This window comes from Sturnus vulgaris, chromosome 8, assembly GCF_052056855.1.
Source record: "Sturnus vulgaris isolate bStuVul1 chromosome 8, bStuVul1.hap1, whole genome shotgun sequence".
Taxonomy (NCBI): Eukaryota; Metazoa; Chordata; class Aves; order Passeriformes; family Sturnidae; genus Sturnus; species Sturnus vulgaris.
Window position 1 is genome coordinate 12,991,075 of NC_142250.1, and position 24,963 is coordinate 13,016,037.

The 24,963-nt window shown below is 36.6% G+C and overlaps 1 long non-coding RNA gene across 2 annotated transcripts in view; it reads right to left on the bottom strand.

The window, feature by feature from the left end:
* Positions 1–24,608, bottom strand: part of LOC148222994 (uncharacterized) — a 241,758-nt gene extending 217,150 nt beyond the window's left edge. For both annotated transcript variants that reach the window (XR_015805024.1, XR_015805023.1), the window contains exon 1: positions 24,408–24,608. This is a non-coding gene — a long non-coding RNA (uncharacterized LOC148222994). The remainder of the gene's footprint in view (positions 1–24,407) is intronic.
* Between the last annotated feature and the right edge of the window lie 355 nt (positions 24,609–24,963).

Below are 24,963 nucleotides of genomic sequence, written 5' to 3' on the forward strand. Positions count from 1 at the left end.
CAGCTTTTTAAAGTAGAATTTACTTTTCACTTTAACAAGAGTTAAAATAATATCTGTCAAAATATCAGGAGGAATATTTGGACTCTGTTTCATGAAAATTGCCTAAGAATCTTTGATGAATATATCTTTTCTTTGTTCATTCCAGCAGATAAAAGAAAGCCCTCTAAGTGAAAGCAGGAAACTACACGAAGCTGCCAGAAAATGAAGAATCCAGCATTTATTATTATTGTGTTTTTTCAGTGCTTGGTGTCTTTCCTGCTGAACACACCCACATTTTACAGCTCCAGACTTCAGCTTTTTGAAAGGGCAGGATTATACAACAGTGTTGAGAGCAAACCTTTACTCTGTATAGAGTTACAATGCAGTTTTGGATAAGTAACTCAGTTTTTCACAGACTTTGTACTACTTTAACATTAGTTCAGTGTCTCAAAGGCACTCTTCATTAAAAGGATTTGCTCCTTCCTCCAAGTGCAATAGGTGCTCAGTCACTATGGACTTAACTTTCCTCCATCACTCTATAGAAAATTAATCCTAATTATGAATTATGCAGCTCTAAAATGTCTACAAACATATGTATTTTAAATCACTGTGTCTTTGTTGATTATTTAATCTATTACATCTCCGTTTAGTAACAGCATTAAAACCTTGGTACTGGTTGTGACAGTCAAATAAAATGGTGTTAGAGGGCTGTCAGCATTATCAGGAGGCCAGGTCCTTAATCCCCTTTTTGGAAACTGCAATCCCATCATTTCAGATGACACATGGCTTCAAAGGGCAGATCAATTTTTATAAAGGCACCGGGGATACTTCTGTGTAGTGGCTGAGAGAGAACATTCTGTTTATGTATCTTGCTTGTAAAGCAAATATGCAATGATGCATTCCTTTTATCACTTTCAACACCCCTCACAATTTGTCCAGTGAAGCCCTCTGATGGAAGGGAAATATATCACAGTGGCACCTCCAGCACAGGAGCATGCACACAGCTGGTTCCTTGGGAAACAAGATCCCCATCTCGCTCCCATTTCTCCCATATGTCACTCTAAAATCAAAACAGGTTGTCAGGAAAAAAGCTGCCCTCAACAGCTGCTTTTTTGGCACTAAAAGCTTTAGGCCAGTCTCTTGAAAGAAAGGATTCCATGAGCCTGAATTTCCAAGCATATGATTGATTGTTACAGTGAAACACATATGAAATAGCTACCTGTATTTAGAGATGTATGGCTTCCTCCTACTCTCTGAAAAGCAGTGACCTTGGCATAACATTTTAAAAAAGCATTAATGGACCACTAATGGCACTTCATGGTTTCAGTTTGGCTGAGCTTTTGGGGACAGGTTAGAGGTTTTAACACTCTCATTCCTGAAGTTGTGAGGCATCCAAGGGAAACCTCCAAGTCACACAGATCTAATAGCTTATACAAAAATGTATCTAGATGAGGAGATTTCATGCAAGTAATTATTTGGTATTTACAAAAACACCCAGAAAGTCTTTGACTGCTTCCCCCTCACTCTCAACCTAACACCAATTTCTCTTTCACAGCCAGGCATGCTGAATCTTTGTTATGCATTGAAGGATTCCAAGGAATTCCTTTAGACTGTTTTCCAAGAAAGGTCAAATTTCCTAAGAGATAAGTTTCAAAAGTGGCAGAGGTGAAAACTGCCACCCTTGGCCATTTCCAGAAGTGCCTTCCCTCAGCACCCTGTACTCCAGAGGAGGAAGGTGTTTTCCAGCAGGGTCTGGAAGTGTCTCCTGCTGCTTTTGGTCACCAGTGGTGCCATGCTGTGCCCTCTGAGGCAATGGATCATTTTGGCTGTGACACCACACTGAGAGGCACAATCCTATCACTTGTCCCACATATGGTGCTCCTATTCCCTGCTAAATGTGCACTTCATCAGTCATTCTGAGTAGAATGGAGATGCACGAATTATGTAGGAGGGAAGCTTTCAAAACAGGAAGCAGGTGTCGAAGTTGCACTACTTTTAACATTTAAAATCCACTCTTTTTCTTACAATATAATCTCTTTTAACAAGGTCCAATTGTGAAACACTAAAAGAGCATTTTAAATGTGAAAATTCATTTTTTGTCTGCTTTGCCAGTTTTCTAATAACCTGATACATTAAATTCCTTGCAGAAATAATTAAGATACCAAATTTAAGCCTGATTAACAAATACCAATTTTATTCATTAAATCCTTGGTTTTAATTTTTAAATAGGAAACAAATTAAAACTAAAACATGTAGAGCAGGAAATGCAATCTCCTTTAATATTCCAACCCATTTGTTTACCGCATTAATTTTAAAGTAATTGTACTTAACTTTTTCTCAGCTAGGTACCCCAGAACTTGAAGAAATTAGCATATTCATACTACTAAGACATAGCACAGTGATCCTGTCTATTTCTGTACTTATTTATAAATTAACCTCTTTGCTCGTGCCTTGATTTTTTTTCATTCCTTCATCCAACTGTAGATTTTTTCCTTCCATGAACAGAAGTTATAAATTCTAGAGACAGGTCAAAGTATAAATGCAACACAAAATCTTCCAAGAATAAACTTAAATACAGCTTAAAGGGTACATGTAATTTCCCCTACTCCAAGAAAAAATTTACTCAATGCATATAATTACATTTGTATTCAATACATATAGATGAAGAGATTACCAGGAAAAAACGCATCCTTTATATTAAAAGCAGCTTTCTTCATTGTTGAGGCTAAACACAGAATTCCCTGGACAATTCTCACGTGTGGTTTTCCTTTGTGTGAATGATACATTTATTCCTATCAGGCATTCACTTAGTTTGGATGCAGAGAGGGCATGGGAGTTAGCTTTACCTGCTGTGCCTGTGGGATTTCCTTCTTTGACTGCCAGCCATGCACTCTTGGATGTGGTGACCTAGGGATGCAGGCAGGTGAGCCAAGCACAGCCTAGGCAGGCGTGTCTGCATGACTGGGGACAGAGCTTGGCACTGAGCTGAGAAGCACAGTCTAACAAGGTTTGGCCAGTGAGAGACATCGTGTGAGCCCCCTGGAGCTGATGTTTTACCCCCAGTCTGCCTCTGCAGGAATCGTGGGTGCTGGGCACAGCACAGGAGCCCCATCATGCCCCCAGTGAGGACTTGGGATTTTCCCTTCCACCAGCCTCCAGCTGCACTCCCAGCTGGCACACAAGGCAAGTTTGCCTTAAGCTACATGGGGAGCACACGGATCCAAGGCTTGAGTGAGTGGCTGGCAGGGAAAACTAGAGCCTGGTGACTTTGCATCTCTGCTTCTGCATCTCCAGGTCCAGCAGACTGACCAAACAATGAACTCTGTTTGCTGCCTTGGAGCCAGGCCCTCTAATGTTTGCCCTTCATAAACATATAAATGTACCACCAAGTGCCAAAGAATCACAAAGAACAGAACTTTTCTAAGAGCCGCATAAAATTTATGCAGACAATTAAAATCTATGCAAAATAAAGTCCTGGTATGATTATTTAACCATCCTGATGTAGTCTTCTGAGAAAAAACAGCAATAAATAGTTGGGGGCTCGTTGTCAGATTTTTCTGTCATCTGATTTGCTCTCATTTCTCTCAAGGACTTAGACATGTGAGAATGTCTTGCTTCTCTTTCAGAGAGATGGGGCATTGTTTCCCCTGAAGTTTTAGAGTGAGTTTCCTCTCCCACCTCAGCTAAAATTGATGTTCTTGCTTGATTACAAAAGCAACAGAACACAACAGTTTTCTCATTACTAGTTTTACCCTAAAAGCCAGTAAGTTCTCATCACAATATCCAGGGACTAACACACACCAAAACCACCCCAAAATTGCTAGTGACATACAGAAATCACATTTACCTTTTGATTTGCAATAGTTCAGATTCAACCACGTAAAATTTTATAGGGGACTTCACTGAGCAGAATCAAGCATATGCTGTACTAAAACTGAATGCTATCAAACTCCTTTCAGATGCATAATCACTTTATACTTAACAGGACCCCAAATTGTTCAAAATCTATTTTGCACAGGAGATATATTCAATTAATTAATAAGCTTTCTCTAGATTTGAATTCTCTGACATAGTACTTATGAAATTACTGCTTTTCTCGTTTTTTAACCCCCCTCTGTTCTTTTTTAAACCAACACCTAATAATTATTCTAAAAAGCTATTCTATATGCTTCATAAAACAGATAAGGAAGCACCAGGTTGCCATTTATATTTGTTAGAATGAAAAATATCTCCTGGTTATCCTTTTGATGAATCCAGCTGTCAGAGAAATTAGCATGAAAGCCTAACTAATGCAAAGAAGAATGCATAAATGAACAATAAATTATACAACAAATAAAATGCATAATTTATATTTATTAGGAGTCTAATTCTGGATGCTCTTATCATAGCGTGCCTGCTTAATTCAAATACTAAATAGAAATATAGGCATTGTCATATTGGATAAGGATATGTTATTCCATCTCTGAAAATGGTAGTATTATATAGTAACTAGAGATGCAAATGACAAGGGAATAGGCCTTAAAAAAAACCCCACAATACATAAACATAGAATTTATTCTGATCCCCAAAGACACTGGCTTTACCACAACACTAAGATATATTGTCACTTTATGAAAACTCTAGATGTTCCTTACAGTCACAGAAAAACACAGTTTTATTTTGAACCTTTAGTTTGACCCAAAAGTCAATAAAGTCTTCCAAATTCCTTTTGCAGTGACCTGCCAGTCTGTGCCACAAAGGCACATCAGGCTTCCAGCCTTCTGCTGGCCCACCACAGTTCTTTTTCAGATCCTTGCTCTAGGTTTTCTTCCTCTAAAATTAAAATCATACATATGCAGGGCAAAGAGCTGGTGTGCACTCAGGATATGCAACATAAAAGGCTGGGAAAGAGCAAGACCACACACCTAGAGCAAGGCAAATCTGGCAGTTTAGTTGTAATTACCCTAATTTAGCCATCTTTAATTCACAAGGTAGACACATGTTGGGTTAAGCTTCAGTTGCATCCCTAGGTAGCTGTAGCACAGTAGTGTTTGTTCTGGTTCAGTATTCACCAAGGACATCAGCTACCCCTCATGTGAGCAAGTGCCATGTATTTATTCCCACATCATCCTCACCTTGTTGCCTCAAGACCTGATTCTGTCCCTTGTCCTGTTGCAACAGAGATAATTTTGAAAATCCAGGGACTGTTACACCTCCACCTTCCTTGTGTAGGGGTACTATCAGCTATCTTTTGATCTCATCCTCATTTATACACAGGATGCAGCTACAAAACATGCTAACATTTTTTGTCTAGGTAAATGGCTTACTGAAATATGATGGTCTTCAATCAAAGCCAGCATCTAAAATGGAAGCAATAGTAAAAGCCTAATCAGGTAAAGAGCATAAACTAAATTGTGGAATGGAGCCATCTGAAAATTCATTAAAATCAGTTTTCCATGGTGAAGAAAATGAGAAAAGGACCTTGGTTGCTACCATCATAAATGTTGGAAAAGAGCTGATGTCCAGATTCCAGGGGTACTATATCACTGTCGAGAGCCAGATTAATATTAATGTCTCTAGCTTGTACAATTTTGTAGCAGGGAAGCAGGGAGTATCACTGGATGGACTGACTTATGCTGGGTATTATCTGCTAGGCTGTGCCAAGGATTCCTCATACAGTCTACTCAGGTAACTGTTGCATACGTGCTAAAACTCTACAGATTTTGGCTTGATCAACATTTGCACTGTGTAACTAATAACATCTTGGTTTAGTGCCAGTTGTCAAGCCTTCAGAGAATTCCCAATCTATTTGTTAGCTAACATCCATCACCGTGATACCAAATTAAACAAAAATAATTTTTTCCATTATTATTTGATTATTCATACATTTTGTTAATAATGAAGAAGACATTTGTTTTTTAAAAAAACAAAACCTTAACTATTCTACCTATGAGCTAATCTTTATCTTCTGATCATTCCATATGCATATATTTGAAGATACTGGTTTTAATTCTTAAAGAAGCCTGTGGTGTTCCACTCAGGCTACAGTTGGCTTACTCAGAGGACTAAACTCAGAAATGTATTATTCTGACAGCAGGAGCAAACAAGCTGACGAGTCTTCTGTTGGCATGGCAACACAACACTGAAACTAATTCAGATCTTTGGTAATGACAACAAAATATTCTCTTCAAAAAGCGTAGTAGTGAAGTATTATTTCATTCCACAATTTCTTGTTTAAGGATTGGATTTTTATTGGCTTTTCTTGGTTTTGTTTTGAAAATTCATATTAAACTATCCTTTTTCTAAGCAGTCTGGTTTATTTGGATCAACGCTGATACAACCTCTCTTCACTCTTTCTTTTCATAGCTTGACTGTATTTCCACCTTGATGTTTACCATTGCTCCTGAAAACTGCAATTACAGACGGCTCTCAGTGTGCAGACTAATTAATTAACACCCTCAGCTTCTATTCAGAAGCAGTCAGTGCTGTAATGGATGACTTCTGGAAACAGATGTAGAAGCACTAGGGATTATAAGCTCTTCTTCTTTCAGTATATAGCTGTGCCAGAAAAAAAAAAAAAAAAAAAGAAGCCAAACAGCAAAAAACCCAGGTAAGGATGTTATTTTAGAAATCTTGCAACAGTACAGATGCTGAACTGACAGACAGAACCAGAGCTCCAGTCAGAGCTCACCAAGTCCATGATTTCAGTGAAACTGTATAGAAGAAAGGGAGTCTAAACTAAGTTATATTTAATACACACTCGTTTAAAAATTGCTGAAAAGCCCTTACAACACTGTGGACAAGCAACAAGAAAACCCTTTATTAAAGCATTATGGAATATAATACCACTCCCCTGTACACATGCATTCTTCTTTTAATATCAAGGACCTTCTTTCCTGATTAGATCTGACCAGTTCTGCCAATAATTTTATGGAAAACAGACCTGTCCCCCAGCCTGCTTTCTGCTGTTTCAGCAGTGACAATTTCCTGGCCCAGAAAGCCAAGATTCAGAGCCAGTCTCAGCTTCAATGAACTCACTGGTCTGAACACGGCACACAAAGGAGAGGAAAAAACAAAATGCAGAAGGGCAGAGCAATTTATCCAAATCCAAACAGGTAATGGGATAAGTTGAAGCATATGCTAGAACACCCAAGGAAAGAGATCAAGGTTTCAGGTCTCATTCTTTCCTTTGATTCAAGATGCCTTGCAATTAAAAACAAACAAACAAAAAAAAAACCCAAAGAAGAAAAACACACCATTATTCTGCCCATTTAATAGCTAGTCATGGAAGTGTAACAAAAACTTTTGAAAGTGTTTCCAAAAGACCCTTAAAATAGACTACAAAACCACTGATAGCCATACAAGTCATGGAACAAGGTAAAAGTCACGGAACTGGGAATTTATTTGCATGCCTAAGCAGGAAACTGATGTTGGTCAGTTAAAAACCCATTATATGGGTAGACTATTCCACTTCCTACCAGAGATTACTGACCCCTTACAGTTCATTATGCTGATCCCTTTAATTTTCATCATTGGCTCCATGGGAAACAAAACTCCATGAGAATGACATTGTGTTCTTCTCATGAGGAATAAGCTGTTTTTCTGTGAATAATTTATATCCATCGTTTTGTGGTTTTGTCAATCACAGCACCATAGACCGCAATACTGACATTTTTTTATTTTTTTTTCCTCATGCACACATCATTTTAGCAATGACTTTAGTAGGAGTTTTGGCAATTTAAGCACTGCAATTTGGAGACCAAGTCATGCTGGAAGTACTGACATCTAGTTTAAGAAATGAGTTCTTTAACTACTGGTCTAGCTTCAAGGTGATTTTTCTAATATGATTTTTTTCTTTAATGCTTTTAGGAATGCACTTTCATATAGCTAACTTTCCATCATTTGTATTTGTCCTGTGTTCCAGTGCTACTAAATGAGATTCAGTTCAGAATTAAGGTTAAAAACAACACACACAGTGAAAGGCAGGCTGCAGTAAGAAAGAGTGAATAAAGCCCATTCCCTGAGCTCAAATCTCTCTCCTTCAAAGGAAGAATCATATCTTTTTTTAAAATGTTATGTTATATGGGAAACTACTGCCTTTTGAAAACTGGATGCAATATGCTATTTATACTTAATTAGCTCTGTGTTTCATTTTTTTTTACAGGTCTTTTGCTGGCCTATGTAAGTGCAAGTAAAATTCTGCTTTTCTTAGGGGTTTGTGATCCCTGATATTATTTTTTAAGAAATACCTGCATGATCTATCCTGTTATGCTTTTGACTTGGACTGAATTACATTAATGGGTTCCACTCAGATCTTCCATGGCACCCACACTGTTAAAGTAAACAGAAACTCACACCATTAAGGACAAGCAAAAAATTCAGAATTATCCTTCTATTTCTTGCAAACATTTCCTTTCCTAGCCATCACCACTTAGACATACCATGCAATTTCTAATTATTTACACCAATGCTAGTAGGAATCCAGAAGAGAAATGCAGACACTGGACAATTCCAAAATCAAGGCTTTTGTACCAGAGCTAAAACACTAAAGAAAAGAAAGTCCTCAGCTCCCTCTGAAATAGTTGAAAAGTTTTTCTGTTAAGTTTTCTCACACTCTGTTTCATTTGTATTTAAGCCTAAAAATCAAACTTTTGGTGGAAAAAGCCAATGAGAAATTCTATACTGGCCAAAGAGTGAACATATTCGTATATGAATAAAAAATTACAAGTTATTAATAGACAGAATTACCATGACTATTTGCAGACATATTTTTCACTTCTTCAAATATGCCATATAGAAAATACAGAAGTATTTTTAGAAGGTTTTGAAAAATATAACCTGTTAAAATTAAGGTTATCTACCTGGTAGATATAAAAAAATATTTTTCATTGGAGGACAGAGATGAGCACATAATTTCAACCTCTGAAGGAGCTATTGCTATTCATCAGCAGAGATGAAATGCTAGAGCAAATGAACTACCATTTTAATCTTTCTGCCTGCAATTATCTTGTCCAATTTGGTTTGACAATTTGCAGCTATGGTTTTCATATACTGATAAAACCTGGTGAGGATTCTGTGTGTCTATAACACAGAATCCTTTTTTTTTATTATTTATTTTGTTTGACTTGAAATGGTTTCTGCACTGCTGGGAGTTTGGCCATTTTACCCCAGCAGGGTACACTCCTACAGCCTTCCTTCACTGGATGTTTGTAAGAGACAGGCAGCATGCAACAATCTACAAAATCACACCACTAATTATTCCATCAGAGTTTTATTTTTCTATTAAAACATGGGTATGGTCAACTTCTTCAGCTTCAGCTCAGTTCAGTGAGAGGCAGAGAATGACACTGGTCACCACAAAGAGGGAAAAGCAGATGGGAAACCTTCAGGGATGTGCCATGCTGGAATCAGCTCAGGCAGAGAGGCAAACAGTGGAGTCATAATGCAGGAGGCATTGAAAACTGCACAGGGAACGAGGGACAAAGGGATCACTCCTGGCAGGTGTGGAAACTCCTCCTGTGGCAATGGGAGACACCCAGAATGTACCCTATCAATATGAGAGTACCAAAGAACACAGGAAGAGGTTTTAGAATGAACTAAGAATAATCTGAGGTGAGAAGGGCACAAAGTCTTTATTACACCTTCTTAACTTCCATTTCTTACCACTCACATATGAGCTCATTTCCTCAGCTTGCAGGCTTCCTTTAAAGATCACATTTTAACAATGCAAAGCTACTCCAGGCCGCTGAGAAATATTTTTGTTTTAACTCTTTCAAAGTCATACATAAAGCAGGATCCAGTCCTAGACATTATTCTGAGGAGTCTGGTGTGAGAATTGAAGATAAACTGTATCAGCTGCCAGTATCTCACATATACTAAGGTTTACTGCTTTTGTAAGAGATTGTTGCTAGTAGAGAACTAATGCCCACATGGAGTTTGAGTGTGTCTTCGAGGTACAGTGAAAGAAAGTGATCTCTGTCAAAGCAATCTGCTGGGAACTGCAGTTTTTGAACTTCATGAAAAGCAGCAATAATTTGAGAGCTAATGGGATACCATCAGGGAGTCTTCAAACTCTCAGGTAAGGTAATTCTTTTTTCTCAGCATGTTCTACAGCTAGAGAAGTATTATATTAGCTTGGACCCAAATTCTGAAAGGAACTCTCTATTAACATCGATCTCTTTTTCCTGGAACAGCCAACAGTAACTACTCAGACATCAAGAACATCGAACACCCCTTTTAAAACATTCTATGCAAGAATTTGCACATTCAAGTCATGGTAGAAACTGCAGCAGCACCAAACACAGTGCCAGTGCCTGTTTCCTTAGCTGGCATCCCCAAAGATTGATTTTATTCTTAAACATTGAATAAAAGCATTCTGGAACATCTTTCAAGGAATTTAATTTATGTATATGCTTTCTAACTGCTCCCTCTCTGCTTTTCAGGAAATTTTGTTGTTCCTTCCTAGGAACTTTTCAAATGATTTCTAGTAATGCTCCTGCTGCTTTCTGGGATTTTTTTATTACAGGCTTTCAGAAATATCTCCTGTACTTTCTAGGAACTTTTCAATTTCTTTCTTATGCCCACTACTTTCTAAAATTATTTTCTCAGTACTTTCATCCAGGAATCTCCCTAGAGCTTTCCAAGTCTTTTCCTATTGTTGTCCAAGAATTTTCTATGTGCTTTCTTGAATCCTCTCTGTTGATTTCTGGGAATTTTGTCTAAATGTTTAGTAGGAATTTTTCAGGCTTCCTAGGAAATTCCCAACTGCATCCTAATATTCTTTACAAACTCTTCCTGTTGTTTGCCACTAATACTCCTGTTATTCCCTAGGAATTTCCTCTAGAATTTTCTGAAAATATTACTGATTCCTTCTAGGAATTTATTAATGCTGCTTCCCAGGAATGTCTCTTCTACTTACAGACCTTTATTCACTACTATCTAGGAAACCACTAATAGGTCTTAGGAATACCACCCTGGCACTCATTAATTACTTGTAAGAATGCTCCAGATGTTTTGGAGGAATTTCCCCATGACTTTTTGGGGATCCTGCTAATGCTGTTGTAAGTTTCCCTTCTGCTACATAAATAGGCACACTTGGGATAATTGATGTTCAAATATATTCTGACAAAAAGAAAGGAAAATGTCACTGGGCTAGAAATATTGCCAAACCATTTCACTGCTCATGCAGGTAGCAGATCAAGTTGATTTTCTGTGCATCCTTTAGAGCTACACTCCATTACCTGGGGTGCACTCAAACAATGACAGTGAAGCACAGAGTTACAGCTCACCCACTCTTTCCCTAGCCTGGACCTCAATAATCACAAGGTACATGCCTTTTACCTCAGTCAGTGTAATTTGATCAGCTGGCGTTGTGAATCTTGGGGCAAATAAATACTTTTCTTAGTAAATTGATTACAACTTCTAGCAGTCTCCTACCAGATTGCTTTTTCCATCATACAGGACTATTAGTTATATGTCTTCGTGTCCTTCAATCTTCGTCCTATTCTAGTTTCATGTCAGGAGATTCAGCTCTTATCATAGGAACCTGGAAAGGGCAGTACCCAGCACCCGTTCATTCAATTTTCAAATAAATGTATTGCTGTTTCTCCCAGGCTAGGAAAAAGCTCTTTATAACCAATCATTTCGTTAGCTCATGGCTTTTACTCAAGCACTTCAGAATTCTCTTTCTACAATATTTCTTCAAGAATTGACAACAAATGGGCTGCTTGAGACAATAAGACACAGACCTTCATAACAACATCACCACATGTGCCTTTCTGTGCTTCCTGCACATGTACATATCCCCTTGCCCCTGACCCTCTGATCTCCTTTTATTTGTTTGTTTGGGTTTTTTTGTTTTTACTCTCTGGGGCGGAGATGATTATTCAGTTTTGGACTGTGCATCACTGACTTGAGTCTGACATTCACAGATTACAACTGGGAAGGAAGTAGCTACTTAAGTTCAAATACCACCTGATAGACAGTTTTGAGCAAGTAATTTCTGCAATTTTAGAAAATTTTTCAAATTATAAACCATTCTACTGGTATAACAAAAATCCATTTAATTGTCAGTGTTGTTTTATTATACATCAGTGCTCCTATTTTGTATTTGGGACTCAGGTGAAAGGTTGCTTTCCAAACCAATTAATCCTGTGCTGTCATTTATAAACTGAAAACTTTAGGCCTCTGTGTCATGATCATAGATTGCCTAAATAAATGTCAGAAGGATTCATATATATTGATGTCAATTAAAAAACCTATGCTGTTTTATTGATGGAAAACACCTTTGAGTGCTTTTCAAATGGATTCTCTCAAATTTCATTAAAAATCACAGATAGTATGATCTGCATTTTCATTGACAGGAAAAAAAATGCCGAGGAAAATATACTCTACTGAAAACTATGATAGTCTCAAGATGTGACAAAAGTAAGACTTCCATAAGTTAATGAACAGCTGCTGTTAAAAATGTGCTCCCATAAAAGAGCAAATAAATTGAGGTCTTTTGTCCACTGACTTTTACTGACAAGAGATCAGAGCACACAAAGACAAATCTACTTTAAGGTTTAAAACCAGAGTACGTCTTTACTGTATGAGAATAAAGTAGTTTCATGTCTTCAGGGTTCAGTGGGCTATTTTCTTCTTAAGCCAGTTTAATGAGAAATGTTTTCAGCATCCTTCAAAGAATGTCTATTAATCTGAGATACAGGGCTCTGTTTGAAGCCACAGAAATGTGTGGGGAAATGCTGCATTTTGTAAATCTCATAATGGTTCTTGAATTTTCCATCTGGTGAGGTATGTAACTGGCATGGAGGGCATTAACAAACACACACTGAAGCATCCTACAGCTCTGCTAAAGGATATTTTCTGGGGATCTCAACCAAGGAAACAAATGACAAGAAATGAGGGCTGTTATTCTCTCACAGTACCAGTTTGTGAGTAACTCACAAATGCTCTAACGTGTCTGCGTTTTCTTTGTGCTTTTCCTTCCATACAACCACCAAGGTGCTTCATAACAGCAATTGCTATTGTTGCTTAGTTGAAGAAAACTTTAGTAGACGGTACTTCTCAAGTCGTTTTGGGTCTGAAATGCATGTAGGCTTATTGCCAAAATTATTTTTAAAATCACACAATTAGACATTTCTAAGAAGTGCTTAAAAAAGTCCATATCTATTTTTCAGAGAAACCTGTAGTTTGTCAAGTTTCACCAGCATTTTTCTGAAATTTTGCAAGCAATTTCTAGAAATACCTATTTTCTACATTGCATTTTACTGACTTATTCTCCTTTTTTCCTGCACTGATCTTATTTGAAGGATCAGTATGAGTCTCTTGCTTTTTTCCAAGTGCTGAATAGTGACAAGACATTTCAGCTAGCTGTAAGATTCTTTTTTGTTACATTCCCATCTCATTCATTAATACGTCTGCTGTGTTTTAGCTGAAAATACTTTTTGTAACTGCAGAGCTCTGCTATTGTATTGCTATCTCAATAACAACAAGTGGGTTGATTAATGCAATATGCACATACCTAGAATTTTCATGATGAGTCTCAATGGACTTGAACTTGCCTTGCTGAAGTAATTTCTTCTTCTATTTGTTGGTCAAGAAGAAATAAATTGCATATTCTGAGTTACAGCACTTGAAATTGGTTATTAAATCTAAAGGGATGGAAAGGAGTTTGGGGTTAGCATATTAAGCACATCTTGCTCTACATATGATCTTAATTTACATTGTATTGCATTAATAGTTTCTTTAATGCTAGATTTCTCCACTGTCTTGAGTGGGAAATCTGAAAATATGTGAATAATGCTTTCCGCTGTTTTGCTGTAAAAAGACAACTGTCCTCTACTGATCTGAACTAAAAATGAGAATTCTCATTTTAATGACATTTTAGACACATAATCACTAAAAATAAGTAATTCAATAAGGAATTTAGCAGCGTTTAGAAGACAATGAACAGGTTGAAAATTCCATGATCCACTGGCTATATGGCTGACAGCAGAATCTGATTTTCAGTAGAATTAGGTACTCTTCACTGTTTTTTCTCAGATTAAAAGGCATATAAATACATTTTTAGATATATTCGGGCTCCTTTTGTGTGGTTTGAGTACCAAGAAAGGGTTTCACTTCTAAGGAATCATGCTGATGCTTTTAGGCAAACACAGATCATCCCATTGCACTGAGATGCTCGAAGCAGGAGTGAAGCACCTCTGCAGAAGACATTCATGGAATTGATTCAGGGCTGACACAAGGCTTTCCTGTGACCTTTGATCATGGTTGCCAGCAAAGCCTGAACTAATTTCCTCATTCAAAAATTCACTAATTCCCAGTCAATTGCTTCAGGCTTACTAACTACCTAAACATTTCAGAATATCTCTCTTCAAGCCCAGAAGCAGTAGGATTTTCAAGGAATATTTTTCCTTTTCTCTTTTCAATGAAAGAGACCAATTCAATTAAGGCTCATTGCAAATGTGCAGCATTTTCAGACTAAGAAAAATATAGTACATTCTATGTGAAGAGATGTTGCCTTAAAATCTTGGATTTTATGACTGTTTGTAAATAATTAAGCCTATTCCACTATCTCCAAAAATCTTCTGGGAAAGCCATGTTGGCAACAGGCTGGAAGCCTTACCAGTCTCTTCTAGTGAAGACACATTGGGGAATACTTTGTAGACACCAATCTATAACACTTATTAGGGATCATCAGTGATTCTATAAAATGTCAATATACTCTGTTTGGATAGGTATTTTTACTTGGATGAAAATCCTTGATAATTATTGCCCATATATTTGGGTAGATAAAGGCAAAGATACATTAAGATTTAGTCTTAGCTGGACTTCTTAGTGCCAGTTTAATGACAGGACAAATGCTTTTTTTGCAGACCCTACCAACTGGATTTTTTTCTGCATTGACAAACAGCAGGGAAAGTGATCAGCTCTGGAAGCACTTTTTGACACTATACTTACTGTGGGAGAGACAGAAGTCTCATCTCATTATCCCAGTTTTGCTCTCTTACAAGCAATGCTCAAAGATTCCTAGGGGAACAGAAGCTGCCATTTAGTGATGATTTCGGTTCCTACCTAGCTATACTTACTTTTCAGAAAAGTCTTTTTGGGGTTGAGATAGTCATGGTGTTTGGCTGGTTGTTGTTTTTCCAGATGCAATTTTAAAATTGCAGGGAATAAAAGCAGAATGTCAAAACAAGGGGGAGCAGAATGACAACTATGACAACTAACCTGTAAACACAGTGAAATCATTTATTTGTCCATAATCTGTTATAGCTTTAGCATTTCTTTGATGAGTGACTCATTTATGATATATCACTACTTCTATTGGCTGGGGATTTATCTGAGCTATGGTTTGACAATAGAGCAAGAGTGACTTGCAGAATCCTAACACCAGATTGAAAATGATACAGTCACAGAATAGTAAGTACCCATCTGCTATAAAATCCTATTCTTTTGAAGGAGTATTTTTGAGGGCTTGCAGGGATTTTTGTGTCTTCTGTGGCACTCAGTGGGTGAGCCAGGCCCAGTTCTGTTAGTCAACACCTCTCTAATGCTATGTGGGTTAGTTGGTCTTCCTTCAGTAAAAGCACAGGTAGCCTGAGCTCTCTGACAGCGTCCTGGGGTGCTCCCACAGAAAATGCATCCTGTGCCTGCAGTTATCCAGGTCATACCTGTCCTATTTTCAGATCTGAATGCACACAGAGCAGCACTGGGTGTCGGGGCCAGAAGTGTGTGGTGCTGTGCCTGTTTCCTGCTCTCTGGAACTACAGAATTCTGAACAGCAAGCAAGGATAAGTGTATTCCCAACACAAAGCTTTGCAGCTCTGAACGTGGATTCCTCGCATAGATCACCTAGTTCCCAGACAGCTGCAATTCTCATGAATATGCAGCTATCCAAATCCTCTGGAGGAACAATAAGCAAAGATGCTAAAAGCAAACTGGGTATTTTTCTCTTCCAAACCATAGGTGCTTGGCTTCCATCTTTATTTATGTTATTATATATTTTTTGTTTTGTTTTACTTTTGAAAGTTCCTCCTTTTTCCCTATATTTAGGAATGAATAGAGTTATGATTAAAGTAAGACTAAGAAGTTATGGTTAGGGAACAGTGTCTGAACAAAAATAAAAGGAAGAAAGAGGAGAGATTGAAGAGCAAGCTCAAGAAAGAAACAGGCAAGTGTGAAAAAAAGCAGAGATTCTAAAAGAAAAAGGACAAAGTAGTGCAAAGAAGAGCCAGAGGGAAGGAAAGTAAGTTGATAAAAGGCAAGTGGCAGAAAGGAAGAATGAAGGTGACAGAAGAAAAATAGTTGTAGGAATTAAAGACAACTCCCCCAAGACTCAGCATTTACAAAACGATCATTCCAGATAATGTTCTCAGATCAGTTTCAATTTCCTTCCTTCACTATGTTTGGTGGTTTCCATACAATACTGTTAATCATGAGAGGAAATATTTTTATTTTAAATTTAGAGTCCAAGTCCTTTATCACTTTTTTTTTCTGTTCAGGTGGCTGTTATTCTAGGCTAGCATGACAGAGCAAGAATTAATAGAATTAGCTGATAATTTAAATTCTTCATCTTGAATAGTCAGCAGGACTAAGGAGAGTTATGCACACTCAGTTATCCACTGAATATTATGTTAGGCTTATATTCATTACATTGGTCCTTTCTTATTTACATAATCTTTCTAAATTGAGAATTTAGTCCAGTCTTTGGTGTATTGCCCCTGTTCAGACCCCTCTAGATTTTCCTCGATAGAGATAAAAGTCCCAGACTTATTGTAAGAGTTTGATGGAGAGATGGAGGCTTTAGACGGTTTTTTAAAATGCTGTTTATTGCATAGACGAGGTTACAGCAGTTGTGGGTCGTGGGTGAGCTAGAGCTGCTGGCTATAGGCAAGCTGTGTGTTCTGAAATCCTATTTTAGTTCTGGTTACAATACATTATATACTTTTTATTACAGAGCATTTTAATACATGGCTACTAATCAGCATTATACACAATATCTTTTACATTTATGTACAACTTATCTAAACTGCTAAAATTACTATATTATGTTAGTGACTAGTTAATTATTTGAGTTAGTAGTTACATGTTAAATTCTGGGATTTGTTTTGTTGTGGAAATTTCTGAGATCTTTTTTCTACTTGCAACATTGGCTTTTTTATTGCTTGTGAATTTTTTTTTTTTGTTTGGTAAAAATATCTTTTGTTTGAGGTGGGTTTATCCTTTGCTCTAAGCTATAAAAATCCCTTCCAACTCACTTGCTCTTTGTTTTCTAGTTACCGAGTAAGACTGGCTCAGCAACTTTTTTCTTCTATATCAAAACTTGCTATCATTTCTATTCCTTCTTTAGATTCTACATTCAAAGATCTTTCTGTTACACATACATTTATGTGAGATCTTCCTGTCCAATCCTTATCCTTCCCAACAACTTATCACTTCTCAATTACTTTTGAAGAGATTTCTGTCCTATAAAATGCTGCACTTAAAGAGTTAGCAGATAAAGACATCACATATGTTCAAGGTTTGCCTTAAGGCCAAACAGGATGGATGCTCAGATAAGAGATTCAAAAAAAGGATGCTGTGCTTTACAAATGTAATTCATTTGAATGCTTATTGAAACAGACATGTGAAACAAATACATGTGTAAACAAAATATGCATTATATACACACACAACTTATCTGTCATAATATGTAAAGTCTAAAAAACTTGTAGACACATTGGTATTTGCAAAACCACTTAGTTAACAATGAAGCCCCAGATACTTCTAGCCTTGTTTTCTTCAGCATGGTTTTGTATGGATAAAAGTATTCTTGATATCCAAAGAATTAGAGTGATCTTTAGTCAATGCAACAAAAAAGTGCAGAGAATGATAACCATATAGATCATTGCACATAGCTTGCTTTTCCCACTTTTTCAGTAAATAGAAATAAACTTGTCTACTGACACCCAGACTTCCTTCTGGACTGTGTTGCTTTCAGTTATGTTAACTATCACTTTGGGTTTCAATAAAGACATTAGAATGAATATTTTTTAAAGGACATATTATCTCATTAGGTAAAATGTAAAAAATCTTTCACTTTTAAAAGATAAACACAATTAATATCCTCTAATGGCAGCACCTACCCACATATTTTCCCCTATGCCACTGTAGACAATTAGGAATCATATTTTTAAGAATGGCTTTCCTGTGCCTACTACAGTCATTTTACTGATATTGTTTACTTAGGTGCAGAGCAACATCTGTGATGAATTCTTAGCTGATGAAGTGGGAAAATGCACCATCCCAATTTAAAGGAAGAAAAAAACCAAAACCCACACTGAGCAGTATTGACATTGACTCACTGAGTTGTGAGTGTCCTCTCAGCCACCACTCTAGGACTTACTCACTGCTCATTTGCAAACCTGCTGAGAGCCAGCGTGGATCTGCTTTCAGCACTTGGCTGCTTCGTGCAGTCTGCAGCACGGAGGGGAAACAGCAATCAGTTTGGGGGCAGGCTTCCAGCTATTCTAATTCAGAAAGATTTTGTATTCCTGCACCCAGCCACCCTCTGACACCTGAAATAAAATCACAGAAATTACCTTCTCCACCTTGTCATGGCATAGATACTTTCAAATTATTTTGACTTCAGTGCTAGACAACCTAAGTTCCAAGGCCCCAGATGTATATCCCATGAGAATTCTCTGCTGTGATATTCTCTAACCAAGTAAAACCGCTCTGTTCAAGTCTCTTGGGTATGTCTTTTTACCAGGAAAAGGAAAACTATGACAGAAAATCCAAAGCCTTCATGAAGCAAGTTGAAATCAAAGTGGAATTACAATCTTTTTGATCATGCAGTGGCAATAGAGAGGAAGTGCCATTATATACAAGCATATTCTTCCCTATTTTCATATGCCAGGAATATATTAGAAAAATTTGGTTTACATTTGGTTATTGATATGAACTTATATAAAAAATTTAAAAAAAAAACCTAAAACATAAAATTATTAATAGATATATTAAAAAAATCTTCAAGAAAAACAGAAAAAAAAAATTGACATTTCTCTGTAGCTGATTTCCAGCTGTTACAAAATTTAACCAAGATAATTATGTATCATATGGAATTGCTGCCGGTTTTCTGTAGCACACAGCATGGCAGACACAGCATGGTAGACCCTGACTTGAAACAGAGGTCCCCAAACTGCATCAACATTAACCCCTAGTCTAGCTAAAACTGAGAGTCATAGATGAGTTTTGTCTCCTAAAGATACAGTTTCACTTGAACGCAATAGGTATGGCAATCTTCAAAAAACAAAAAAAAAATCTCCTGTAGATTAAAAAAATAATAAAATACAGCAAACTTGTAGGCACAACAGTAGAAACTGATAGGAGCTGACATCTGTTACAGTATGTAAGGCAACTGCAGTAAATTAAAATGCTTTATGGATTTAGGGAAAAGTTGGTCTGAAAAGAGCAAAGAAGAAGCAGTCGCTTATATTCACTGAAATAATTTGGATAACAAGGTTTTCATGGCTACCATCTTAAGAGTTAACAAATTTGTTCAGCCAAGCCTTATTATGGCACAATTTATAAAGAGGCTAGGTCATAATTTGTTTGGGTTTTGTGGCTGAGTTTTTTGGTTTTGTTTATTCTTTGGTTAAGGTTCATATCCCACTCACATTGCAGCTCTATTCCCTAGGAGGACTTCAATGAAAGATCACACATTTGCAACTGAGATGAAAAGATATGGAAAGGAGATTGCAGATAGACAGAGCCACTGAAATAGTTAACAAAAATAGTTTCCCTTTCCTAGTCAGAAAAATAATTACAATTTTTAAGATGCCTCATTGCATCATAAATTAATGCTCTCCAGCTGATTTGCACTTCTTTTAATAAAATACAAAACTAGTTAATGCAATATATTGTACTGTTCTATGCTATCATTAATGCCTATGTACATCACAAATTACAGAATTTTACCTCCCTAATGTTCAGGATCTACTCTTAAATAGAGCAATTTTTATTCTATATATATTAATCAAAACCGTTCAGCAGCATTATTCATGATTATATTTCTCATTCATGGCAGTTAGTTGCTATTTGAAATTTGGGATATACTCATTAAGCTCTGGGGCTACGTGGCAAGCCTTGATTTTCTTTTGGGGCAAGTTCCTACATCTAGGATTTCTTTGCAGAAACATTTGGCATTTTCCTTTAAGATATAATGAGATTCCCAGATTTTTCTAATAATTAAGTCATTAGGTATATATTTTCCAGGCAGAACCCCCAAAGAGACATCAACTCATCAGGAGTAACTTATATTAATATTTCATCTCAATACATGTGAAATACCTCAATTGAACATTCTGGTAAATATCTATCTCTGCTAAATACAAATGATGGCCTGTATGTCTCTTTCTGCAGAAATAAAAGAATCAGAAAAGCCCCATAAAGGTCAACAAAACCTGAATTAAAATTAACAGACACTGGCTATTTCTAACTGTGCAAGTATCTGAAAAGCTAGTGTTTATTTATTTATTTTATATGCTTAAGGGCTCTGCAGACCACTAGGTACCTCACTTCATAGAGTATAAAAGGGACTAGTTTTTAAATCTGGTTTAAATTTGTCATGGCGAATGAATGTGTGAAACCTAATCTCTTATTCAATGAAACCCAAGAACCAATCTCAGATTTAATGCTGAAAATATAAGAAAAATATTCTGCAGGTTGTTTAGGTCTGCCTAATTTTACCTTACTAGCTGTGCTCCATTCCTTATGAAATATCTCTGGTCTAGAATCATGGGCTTCTTAATAGCACTCTAAATTAAACCTAATTCCACCTTCATATCCTCTGTACTGAAAAGAATGTTCTAAGGTTAGAAGCCATTGTGAAGTTTAAATCTGTTTGAATTACTGATCACATTTCAGACCTATTTAAAATAACTATTATAATACACACCTTAAAGTTTCTGGTGAGGGCACTGTTAGATCTGTGAAACATTACTATGATATAGCAATGTCATTATTAATAAACTAATAATAAATGTTGAAAATGAAACACAGACTTCTTTCTCCTCTGAAACAAAATTTTTCTTCATATCCTGTCTATTTATGACACATCACAATGATTCAACAGTAGAGTTGAAGTTACCTGTCCTTATAAGCAATAAAGTGTCAGACAGGTTAGCTTTCCTTAACCACCACGATCAGAGGTGGGTACATGTTCTTTGAATAAATAATTGAAAATCTATGACATGTCACATCTTGTTGATAAAACTACTTGAGAGGATTTATTCTGATTATTACAGGATGCAATCAAATTACTCTGGCAGTGATTATAAAAGCTCTGGCAAACTATTTTTTTAATGGAGAAGTCTTCTTTGCATCTTAAACATAGTCAGTTTTGTCCCTTCTGGTTCACTGCAGGCTTTGCCCTGACAGGGTGCATATGCATAGTCTGTTATCCTATTTGCACCAGAAAATCAAAATTTTAAATGCCTGGGCTCTGATGGAAAGTGCATCTCTCCCATAAAGACAGATTGGGGTCAGCCATAGCCGCGGTTCAGACACAAGAGTTTGTGGAGATAAAAAAAAAAAAAACCTGCTCGTGAGTGACAAACTCATCTCCCTCCTTCCCAAGTCAAAAGCATATACCCATTTCTCAGTACTAAACCTTATTCTACCTATTTGCAGGAAAGATGAATGTTAGAGATTGTATTTTAAGCTGCTGTGTACTTTACGGTATAGATGAAGCAAGATTCAAAATTAAGCAAATGCTCTCTTAGCAAAATCATAACTTTCGTGCAAAAAATGCCATTTTCTAGCAGAACATGTACGTGAGCCATGGCCTCTTCTCAGAAAGCAGCAAAAAGGTGATGTACCCAAAGTCATAGTGACTATTCTTCCATTGTCATTTCCAAGAAGTCACAAACCACCTATTTCTCTAATGCCTTAGAAATTTGGAAAAAAAAAAAAATTAACTTTACAGGGGCACTGACTATTTCTCAAGCAAACTGCTGATCCCTAAAATATATGTTATATTTTGTCTGTACCTCAAAGGTAATTGTCTGGAACAATTAATTTAAAATTTATCTGTATAAATGCATACATTAGTTCTGTATATAGACCAAGTCAAACAGAGCAGATAATAGGATAATTCTCCATTCTTAGCTGCATACAGAAAACTAATTACCAAGCAAATACGTGCTTATTTTATTGCATCAGTGTTGTGCAAGTCAGTTCAGAAAAGCTAAATTTCATGCTTCTCTAGTTTGCCCTCAAAGAGTGGGAACTCTTTCCAACTCATTAAGGAAACAAAGGAAGGAAAGGTGAGTGGTTTATGGCCACAGGTTAACACTATCATCTGATGCAAAGAGAAAAAAAACCTGAAAAGTTACTGTGCACTTGATGGAATAACAGCTGGTTAGGTATTACACAGCAACTTTCATTTACTGTAAACTATTAAACTACAGTAGGGCAGAAGGCTGAAAATGAAATTAAACTCAGCCATACATCACCAGTGATTTTCCTTTCAGCAGCTTTGAACTCTGCAATGGATTGTGCAGTGAATGTGTGTACATGGCATTATGCTGGAAGCATTTGCAGAACAGGAAGCTCCTTGCTCTGCAGATCTAAACTGGAGTAATTTCAACCATATAGGAAAACTTTGAAAGCATTAACTACATTGTGTATTACAAGGAAAAAAGTAGGATATCCCAAAAAAAACTTTGACAGAATTCAATCTAGAAGAATGTCTTTTATAAGTGCCTTTCAAACAAATGGCATCTTCTCCTCCCTAATCTTCTTAACAAAAGGCTGAGTTACAGTGTTATCCTTGTTTAGTGGAAAATATTGAAAATTAAGAAAAGCTAATTTTTTTCTTTTAAATTCTCTCTCTCATTATTTGATACTATTTGTTTTATAACTGTTTTCCTAGTGGAACAGTAACAAAAATATTGCATCATAAGGGAACCAACATTCTCCAGTAATGAAACATCACTCCAGAAGAAAATATTTTCATACTTGCAGGATTTGCAGTGAAATCTACAACACTTCAATATTTTATGTGTACTTTCAAAGTTCCTGTTTTGATCACATGAAAAATCAAGCTTAAAGAATTCTACAGAGTGAAAGCACAACCAGCTGAATCCAAGACTCCAGTGACTTTCATTTTTCCAGCTCACATAGAAATGTGACATACATATACCAAAATGAAGATGCAAAGCCAACCATAAAATGAATTTAGAATGTGTTCATCCAACTGGCATCACCTCATCAGCTCTGTACAGATGTCCACAGCTGCACATGTACCATTTATACATAGAATGTGCTCCTATTATGGTTTCAAGAGTATAAAATCTCTAAGCTCATACACTAAAACTAGTTCATGGTCTAAACAATGCATTATCATTCAATATGATACAGGAAACTGAATTCTAGAAACACTACATTCAACAACTTTAAAAAAAATCAGCAGCATTGCAGTTTCCATTTTGCCCCATTGTCTTTGTTTTGCTACACCTTTTATTTTAATGTCATACAGCATTTTAAGACATAAGTCGTTTAAGAATACTTATTGACTTATTAATCCAGACTCCATTCTTAAACAGAAAAAAAAAATCTAAATATCTGTTTATAAATTACAAATTCAGTTATTCTTAAAAGTGAATATTTGTGAAGCACTCTAATAATTTTCACTTTAAGAATTGATTCATCTTTAATTTGGTTGCTATAGGAAACTTGGTACTCAATAATTGGATATTGTGCTACAAAAAAAATTATAGAATCCACAGATGGACACTGAAACATCCAAATTCCTTGTGTAGTTTTGAAAATCTTGGCCTAAAAACATGTGGTATGAGGTTTTAGAAAGCTAAAGTTAAAATTATTTTTATTAGTGTAATTCAAGACCAGAGTGAATAACCTGAATTACCAGAGCAATCTGGTCTGGTTTGACAGTTGGCCTTTCTCGGAGGGAGAATTTAGACTGGAGACCTTCTGAGGACCCTTCCAACTGGAATTATTCTTTGCCTTTTTAGAAACAGCTCCTGAATGCATCTGCTGAAAGATTTGCACACTGATAGTTTAAATAAGGCCGAGTACCATGCTACACAGTGACAAACCAGATTACAATCCACGTTGGATCACAAAGTAAATCTCTCTTGAAAAACCATACCCTGCTGCTGCTAAAAGGAAGGAATCTATGAAGCAGAGCTACACCAAGTTTATTTTAACAATGATCACTGCTTAATCTGAATTATTCTGACAGACAAGTATGAAGGTATTTGCCTATACTGGCAAGCTTCTGATTTTAGAAAATGCATTAAATTTTTCCCTGGCATATATATCTATGTGCAAAGGGTAAGATTTTATGAGGAACTTACCTTCCCAGAATTGCAAAAGAATGCACATCTACCCTCATCAAGTCAGTGTAAATAAATGAAGAATAATTAAAATGCCTGGCTTACCTTAATTGACGGAGGACTTGGTTCAGCCACAAGGTCAGTACATCACAGTAAACATTACAGCTTTTTGATCTTTCATTGAACTATTACCATGCACTAGAGCACTGTCTATGCTTGTTCCTAAAGGTAGTTTAAGACAATCAGGACTGTCTCTTGAGCTAAAACTATTCTGAAAAACCCAGTTGAGAGAAGGTAGGATGCCACTGGGTCATGAACTGTGGTTATAGCTGGAGAGAGCCAGAGCACAACATAACCACACACAACAGTGAGTGGACATAAGATATCAAATATCTCATTTCTGAGTAGAAATTGGATAGCAAGAGTACTATTAATAGAAAATAAGCACCAACAATAACTTTCTTAAGCAATTGAGAAAATATTCCAACCTGCTTTGTCTGTTTAATTCCCACAAGTTATGCAGCCATCCAAAATTTTTAATGTTAAGAAATTGCTGCTAGTTCACACAAAGTTCATTCAGTCTTTTATATGTAACCCGAGTTCTGGCCTGTACTGAACTATTTTCAGTGCCTCAAGTACCCACAATGATGTAGTGCAATAG